Here is a 9,027-nt window from a genome sequence, read left to right as displayed (position 1 = left end):
CTTAAACTATGATTCCGAGCTGCAGGACTTTCAGGTTAAGTTTGCAGTTCCCTGAGAGGATTCTTAGCTTTCTGGCCACAGCCCAGAGGAATTCCATGATCGCCATGGTTCCCTCCTCAGAAGCATCATCGCAGCATCATTTAAAAACAAACATAAACACCATCAGTCTGCACAACTTTTTTTCTTCACATTTCACTCCACCAGTTGTGGAAGATTCTAACTTCTGCTGAGGACTTGTTGCATCCCAACATGAAGAAAACACTCTCAGAAACCCAGAAAAGTGGAACAACATACTTCCAACAGGAAAAATATCAGGTTTGAGAAATGTCAAAGTCTGCACTCTTTTCTAAAGTTTCCACTGAGAAGATTTTGAAAAAGTTCATAGTCACTCATATTCAAATGACCAAAAACCTCTGAAATAAACACTTCCCACCTTCAGCTTAAAGGCAAAGTATGCTGAAGTCAGGTTTAAACTCGTTTCAAAAGAAAAAACAGCATCCAAACATTAGCTCTTCTCAAATTGGACTAAGTGTAGAACAGGGTCATTTTTTTTTATAAATCAATCTTTTTTAAAGTTACACATAGAAATTGGTATGAAGAGTTGAACATTAAATCATATATATTCATTAATACAGCTGATAAAACTATTCACAGGACAGAAGTCCTCAGCTTCCTGCTGGGACACATAGTCACATGTAAAGGTAATATGTAAATTGTGGAAAAGCAATCACTGTAATGTTATCTTTTTCAATTTGGGATTAGAAAGGCATTCTTTCTTTTTTGAATTGAATTGAATCCTAACTCAAAGACTCTCCTTTATCTAAATAAGGTACCAACTCCCTGTCAAAAGATTACATTTGACCCCTAACCATGATCATTTCCTAACCCTCGCTAAGAAGTCTGGATTTTTAAAGTCCCAAACCTGCGTTATTGGCTAAACCTAAACAGGAAGTGACAAAGTTCCATCCTAATGTGTTGTGTTTACATGTGAACAAGACCACAAGTAAAATGGACACTACTTGTATGTGCGTCTGTAAGTGATTATGGTACAGAGAGGCCAGTTATTTCAAAGTAAAAGCTTAAGATCTGTCATATTTAGGAGCACTTTCACATGTGACTGTGTGGGTTTTTCCTTTGATCAGCTATCACAGTCTTGAAAAGCAGGTGTCCTGCCCAACAACGGGGTCAGCCCCACTTCCTCATAAGATGAGTTTTTTTTTTTTATCTTTCTTTGCTCAGAGGTGCTGTGATATTCAGGCTCAATAATTACTCTTAAACTATGATTCCGAGCTGCAGGACTTTCAGGTTAAGTTTGCAGTTCCCTGAGAGGATTCTTAGCTTTCTGGCCACAGCCCAGAGGAATTCCATGATCGCCATGGTTCCCTCCTCAGAAGCATCATCGCAGCATCATTTAAAAACAAACATAAACACCATCAGTCTGCACAACTTTTTTTCTTCACATTTCACTCCACCAGTTGTGGAAGATTCTAACTTCTGCTGAGGACTTGTTGCATCCCAACATGAAGAAAACACTCTCAGAAACCCAGAAAAGTGGAACAACATACTTCCAACAGGAAAAATATCAGGTTTGAGAAATGTCAAAGTCTGCACTCTTTTCTAAAGTTTCCACTGAGAAGATTTTGAAAAAGTTCATAGTCACTCATATTCAAATGACCAAAAACCTCTGAAATAAACACTTCCCACCTTCAGCTTAAAGGCAAAGTATGCTGAAGTCAGGTTTAAACTCGTTTCAAAAGAAAAAACAGCATCCAAACATTAGCTCTTCTCAAATTGGACTAAGTGTAGAACAGGGTCATTTTTTTTTATAAATCAATCTTTTTTAAAGTTACACATAGAAATTGGTATGAAGAGTTGAACATTAAATCATATATATTCATTAATACAGCTGATAAAACTATTCACAGGACAGAAGTCCTCAGCTTCCTGCTGGGACACATAGTCACATGTAAAGGTAATATGTAAATTGTGGAAAAGCAATCACTGTAATGTTATCTTTTTCAATTTGGGATTAGAAAGGCATTCTTTCTTTTTTGAATTGAATTGAATCCTAACTCAAAGACTCTCCTTTATCTAAATAAGGTACCAACTCCCTGTCAAAAGATTACATTTGACCCCTAACCATGATCATTTCCTAACCCTCGCTAAGAAGTCTGGATTTTTAAAGTCCCAACCCTGCGTTATTAGCTAAACCTAAACAGGAAGTTACAAAGTTCCATCCTAATGTGTTGTGTTTACATGTGAACAAGAAAACAAGTAAAATGAACACTACTTGTATGTGTGTCTGTAAGTGATTATGGTACAGAGAGGCCAGTTATTTTGTTAAAATTGGCTTTGTTCTTAGACATTATGAATGAAATAGTCTTTTTACTTTTCCACGATGACCTAAAGTTATCCAGGAAAGGGAAGACAAAACAATTGAGAAAGCAGGTGCAAATTCACACACACACATTGTTTGGCTGATCCAGAGAATATGACAAAGCATGTTGAACCTACTCATGTCCAATCATACTGGGTCGAGTGTGAGTCCAACCTATGAGGCTATTAATGGAAATGATACCCGGAAATCGAGGCTCAGTCTGACGGATTTCTTGCTGGAGCTCTGTTCCACTGAGCCCAGCGCTACCACGTCAAGACTTGAAATCCAAATCCAGACTTGAAAACAGAGTCTCTTCAGTCAAAGGCTTCTTCAGTTTGGATGTAAAACGGACCGCTACAGGAAATCTTTCCTGCCCACAGCCATCAGCATCTATAATAACTCCCTGATTTAATTGAGCTACATCAACATTTAATTTCCCTCTGGGATAAATAAAGTATTTTTGAATTTGAATTGAATTGAATAAACACTTTATTTAACTTGAGATTCCTCCGGCTTGTTCTTGAGCTTCCATTGAAAGAATCGATCTAACATTTTATAATATAACTTTTACACTTTTAGATGAGTGAAACATTTTGATGTCATCAAACACTACAGCGGCATCGAGCAGCAAAGACTGACAAGTGTTTGGATGGTTTTCATTCCTGCAGAAAATCCCAGCACAGTTTTTGGAAACTTGATGAATGGAGCAGCATCCATACAGGAGAATCTCTGTGTTCCATTTGCACAGTTTCATGTTTCCCTTTGAGCGTCATAATTTTATAATAGAACTTTTACACGATGAGTGAAAAAGATGAGATTTCCTCAACTGTCTTTCATGAAGATTTGTTTTAACATTGTGTTGTTGTATTTGTTTACAGTGTTTGATCCACTCCTTCTCCTTCATGAATAATATTCAGACAGTCAGATGATAACTTACAGTTTAGAGTTGATATGAACTATATGAGTGGAAATGAGTCAGTTCCTTTTTAAGTATCTTATACAGAAAAAAAGAGTTCCTCTTTGAGTTAAATTGATGCTAAAACAAATATGAAGCAACAAAACTGTGTTTGTTTCCCATTACAGGTATAAAGAAACCTTCAGTGATCCATCTTCATGTTTGTTCTTTAGTATTTTTCAGGAAGTGAACTATAGAACTCCCAGTTCTGTTCGTCAGTACAAAGAATCAGCCATGTAAATATTGATAAATATCTTGAGACTCGGGCCCTTACAATCACTGACCAAGTTGGTAACCTCGGAGTGTTGATAGTAGTCAGGTTCACTGTGTACAAAAATGTACTTTTGTGGGAATTTTTTGGGGATTTGTTGACCTATATATTTTTGGAATCTGCAGACCTTGGGGATTCCAAAAACCAATGTTGCCACTTGAACAGACACCTGTATGGCGGCCATTTTGGAATTTCAAAATGTGCGCCATAAAATACAGAATTTCAGCTACCTTGGCCTCTAAACAACCTAAAAACTTAATTTAACATGCCAATCCTATGTTTTCTTTGTCAAGGAATCCAATGGTGGTTAGGGTTAGTGACTTCAAAATTATGCTCAGAATCGTGCTGTGGTGCCCCCAAGGGGTGGGAAAGAAAATCGCTACCCTTCTTACTGCCCCCTCAAGTAACATACATCACTGATTCTTGAGAGTTGGGACAAAGCATGTCTATATATATATTAGGTTAGGGTTAGCTTTAAAAGAACATTAGGTTAGGGTTAGCTTTAAAAGAACATTAGGTTAGGGTTAGCTTTAAAAGAGTATTAGGTTAGGGTTAGCTTTATAATAACATTAGCTTAAGGTTAGGGTTAGCTTTAAAGAACATTAGGTTAGGGTTAGCTTTAAAAGAACATTAGGCTTAGAACATTAGGTTAGGGTTAGGGTTAGCTTTAAAAGAACATCAGGTTAGGGTTAGCTTTAAAGAACATTAGGTTAGGGTTAGCTTTAAAAGAACATTAGGTTAGGGTTTGCTTTAAAAGAACATTAGGTTAGGGTTAGCTTTAAAAGAACATTAGCTTAGGGTTAGGGTTAGCTTTAAAGAACATTAGGTTAGGGTTAGCTTTAAAAGAACATTAGGCTTAGAACATTAGGTTAGGGTTAGGGTTAGCTTTAAAAGAACATTAGGTTAGGGTTAGCTTTAAAGAACATTAGGTTAGGGTTAGCTTTAAAGAACATTAGGTTAGGGTTAGGGTTAGCTTTAAAAGAACATTAGGTTAGGGTTAGGGTTAGCTTTAAAAGAACATTAGCTTAGGGTTAGCTTTAAAATAACATTAGCTTAGGGTTAGCTTTAAAATAACATTAGGTTAGGGTTAGCTTTAAAGAACATTAGGTTAGGGTTAGCTTTAAAAGAACCTTAGGTTAGGGTTAGCTTTAAAAGAACATTAGGTTAGGGTTAGCTTTAAAAGAACATTAGGTTAGGGTTAGCTTTAAAAGAGCATTAGGTTAGGGTTAGCTTTATAATAACATTAGCTTAGGGTTAGGGTTAGCTTTAAAGAACATTAGGCTTAGGGTTAGCTTTAAAAGAACATTAGGTTAGGGTTAGCTTTAAAGAACATTAGGTTGGGGTTAGCTTTAAAAGAACATTAGGTTAGGGTTAGCTTTTCCGTTTCCGACCACCAGCAGGTGGTGCTAAAGGTGCATGTCACTATGATAATATACGCGTTCAGGCTGGGTCCAGCAATCACCGTATGACGTTTGGGACAGATTGGAAAATGTGTTTGGAAGTTATAAGCGACTTAATTTTTTGTGGCGAGTGAAGGCGCAATATTTGACCCAAAGGCAGCATATACAAGTTAAACAGAAGAGGTCCAAGAATTGACCCCTGGGGGACTCCACAAGTCATGGCCACTTGCTCAGATTCATAGCTGCCAATTGTAACAAAATAACTCCAGCCTTCTAAGTAGGACCTGAACCAGTTAAGGACCGCTCCAGAAAGTCCAACCCAGTTTTCCAGCCTGTGCAACAGGATTCTGGAGAGGCGTCTGGCTGCAGACCTGCACTGTCAGGACCCATGACCTGCACTGTCAGGACCCTTAGTTGCAGACATGCACTGTGACGTCACCTGCACTGTGAGGACCCGAACCGACAAGCGAGGAGCACGTATTTTTCGTTCCCCATTTGAACTGTGGAGACGACGAGGTGAGTAAAAGTCGAGTGAAAACAACTTTCTTTCATACGAAGAAACAGAAACAGTCTTTATTCACTGGAACGTTACGTTGCACACTATATACTCTAAAGTTATGTTAATTTTAAAGAATCAGGGTTTTTTTTAAACTTTTGGCTAGTCTTCAGCGTTGTTATCGTATCGATAGTGCTCACTTGTATAATTTTGTTTGACTTATTACGACATTATTTGTCTCTTACAGATGCATATTTCAATAACTATATACTGTAAAGTTATATTAATTTTAAAGAATCAGGTTTTTTTACTTTTGGCTAGTCTTTAGCGTTGTTATCGTATCGATAGTGCTCACTTATATATATATGTATATATATATATATATATAAATATAATAATATAATTTAGTTTTACTTATTACGACATTATTTGTCTCTTACAGATGCATATTTCAATAACAACCGCCGGCACTACGCCCAAAATCGAACGCTGCACGTCATGTTGCAAACTGTTTCACTGCCCTCTGTGCCTACGATTTAAACCAGCAAAATTGTCCAAGCTGCAGAGCCACTTAGAGGCACATACAAAAGGTGGCATTTTATTTAAAGGTAAGCATAATGTATTTGTCTGTTTGTTTGTACTCATAAGTATTAGCCAACGCTACTAACTTCTGGCAGGTTGTGGTTTGGTTTGTAAAAGGGTAAAAGGAAAATGAAGGGAATGTAGGTTGCAGTGAAGAACATCTGACACCTCACTTTCTGTCTTTTAGAAACCTATCCCAGTCACTAAATCCTGGCAACTGGACAGAGAAAACTGGACTACAAATTCAGGTAAGAGTATAAAGTATGTATAATGCATGTATTCATATTAATAGTTGAGTACTCAGGAAGAAGAGCAGCAGGCAGAGGTCTCCAAGAGAGCCAGACTTGCTGATGTGGACACACCAGTGGAAGGCGTAAGCTTTTGCACAGTATCTATTGGTCAGATACTGTTGGTGTGGCAGCTATAGTACAGACATCTTTCTTTCTGTCTTTTCCATAGGACTCGGTTGAAGATCGCATTCTTAAAAATTGCAGACATGCAGCAGAGTGGGCTGAGGCCAACAAACCACTGTTGTCTGCCAGAGTGGACCTGCCTGACGTTCTGGGCATGGGGGAAGAGGAACAGGCAGAGGCTGCTATACAATATGGGAGGTTGTGGAACGAAGAACTGGACGAGGATGAAAGAGAAGCGATCCTGGAGCCTTTCAAAATGATATTTCACAATATTAACGACATGTTGATATTTTGTGAACAGGTAGTCGACAAAAACAAAGATTTTTTGTCATATTGTGAATGTTTGACTGAATAAACACTACAGAACATTTGATCATGTTGTGACTTGGTGTGCTTTTTATGTTTTCTCATTGATCCCTTAATAATTTGACTAAGATTATACTGTAGATATCAAGAGTTAGGGTACTATTTAGTGGTACTAAGGTGTTCCAGCAGCACAAAAACATAATTGGCATAGACATAGAACCAAACATGAAATTTATGGTGGTTAAGGATAAAAATACAGAATAATACAACAGAAAAACTAATTGAAACAAATATATATATAAAGAGCAGTGCGATAAAGTCAAAATGAAATGATAATGAAATAGCAGTGACTTACTCTATAGTACACAATAAAATGTACAGTATAGGCCTATGGCATCTTGTGAGATGTTGGCTTATGAATATGAGCCTAAGAGAAAATGTGTGCAGTGACCAAAGAAAAGTTTACAATACAAATAAAAACAATAGACCGGGAATTGATAGATTTTATGTCGTACTGTTAACTAATTAATTCATTTGTGAGGACCTCTTGAAAAATATAGCGTTTAAAATCGTTTAAAAATACGTGCTTCCGATACACACGCTTTTATTTTGAAAGGCTTCGAATCAACTTCCGGTCCTCACAGTGCACTTCCGGTCCTCACAGTGCAGGTGACGGTCTGCAACAGGGTCCTGACAGTGCAGGTCTGCAGCCAGACTCTCTTGGGATTCTGTGATCTACAGTATCAAACGCAGCGCTGAGGTCCAACAGAACCAGGACTGAAACATTACCAGAATCAGTATTCAACCTGATGTCGTTTAACACTTTTACCAGAGCTGTTTCAGTGCTGTGATGACGTCTGAAGCCTGATTGAAAGTTAATATACTCGTACTAGTTAAAGTTAACCGATACCATGAACTGATACCAATTTATTTAGACCGCGATCAGAGGGTGTCCAAGTCCTGCTGTGCAATATACAACTACACAAAAATATATTTTTTTTAATTTACCATATCAGTACTTTGTATGTACTCATTTCATAATACAGAGGAAAACTCTATTCCTAAAACAATTATTTAAAAGAAAAAATCCTCAGAGAACCCCATATTTCGCTGTTAACGCAGTTGCGCAGGTGGGAATTATGAGACCGTGACACATCAAAGGCTGAAGGATAGGGTTGCCACCCGTCCCTTGAAATACGGAATCGTCCCTTATTTTGCAACAAAATGTTGCGTCCCGTATTGAACTAATACGGGACGCGATTTGTTCCGTATTTTCACAAATATCCAATACATGTCTGTCCCACACGCATCCACACAAAGCCCCGCCTCCCCGGCTGCGCTCCTCTGTCGCGCACCCTGCGCGAGGTGCTATCTCTCACAGTTGCTTAGAGACACACACCAGCGCGGCACAAAACCCGCGAATTTTTTAAAATGTCAACTACACCCGACGCTCGACAACAACCTAAGCGAAAACGCTTACAAAAATACAGGCGTGAATGGGAAGAGGCTCATCTATGGCTGGACAGAGTCAGTGGCGATGAGTACAAAGCCAACTGTAAATCGTGTCGGCGAGTGTTTTCTGTGGCTCACGGTGGGCTGTCTGATGTCAGGCAACATGCATCAGGAGAGCAACACAGCAGACAGATAAGAATGCAGACCCAAGCCTCAGTGTCACAGTTTTTCATTCCCCAATCATCTGCTGACTCTGATAAGGTATGGAACAGTAAATAAATAAATTAGTTATATATTATATATAAATGAATAAATAAAAAAATATATAGATAGAGATAGAGAGAGAGAGAGAGAGAGAGAGAGAGAGAGAGAGAGAGAGAGAGAGAGAGAGAGAGAGAGTTTTCTCTGAGTTTTCTCAATATGAGAATGAGGAGTTGTCGTCATAGTACAGAGCCCCGCCCCTATCCGCCATGTTGGCAGAATGCTAGCGAGAAAACGCCATTCTCTCCGTTCGTTTACATTGTATGCGTGTGTTTTTAAATCAGTAAGTTTAAACAGTGCGGATTTGCAAGAACATGCCTGGAAATCACTGCTATGTGAAGAACTGTTCCAGTACCTCACATAATACGTTTGGGAAACGTAAACGTTTCCTAAATGGATGCAGCATCAGGGAGAGCAGGCGTCTGACCTGACAAGGAGACGCCGGATTGCCTGGCTGGCTGGACCTTACTTTCGATTGCACCCCTCCGTCGATGAGAGTGTGTTCTCTGCATTT

The 9,027-nt window shown here is 38.6% G+C and overlaps 1 long non-coding RNA gene across 2 annotated transcripts; it reads left to right on the top strand.

Moving 5' to 3' along the window:
- The first annotated feature begins 5,473 nt into the window (after window positions 1-5,473).
- On the top strand, window positions 5,474-6,789 carry LOC142380665 (uncharacterized). 2 transcript variants are annotated; one of them, XR_012769857.1, is made up of 4 exons: window positions 5,474-5,519; window positions 5,942-6,107; window positions 6,269-6,329; window positions 6,541-6,789. It is a non-coding gene; the product is annotated as an uncharacterized LOC142380665 (long non-coding RNA). The 2 variants fall into 2 exon arrangements; XR_012769856.1 differs by lacking the exon at window positions 6,541-6,789 and having other exon boundaries at window positions 6,269-6,446.
- Window positions 6,790-9,027: the final 2,238 nt, after the last annotated feature.

This window comes from Odontesthes bonariensis, chromosome 5 (genome assembly GCF_027942865.1).
Source record: "Odontesthes bonariensis isolate fOdoBon6 chromosome 5, fOdoBon6.hap1, whole genome shotgun sequence".
NCBI lineage: Eukaryota > Metazoa > Chordata > Actinopteri > Atheriniformes > Atherinopsidae > Odontesthes > Odontesthes bonariensis.
This window is presented reverse-complemented; position numbering and strand designations above follow the sequence as displayed.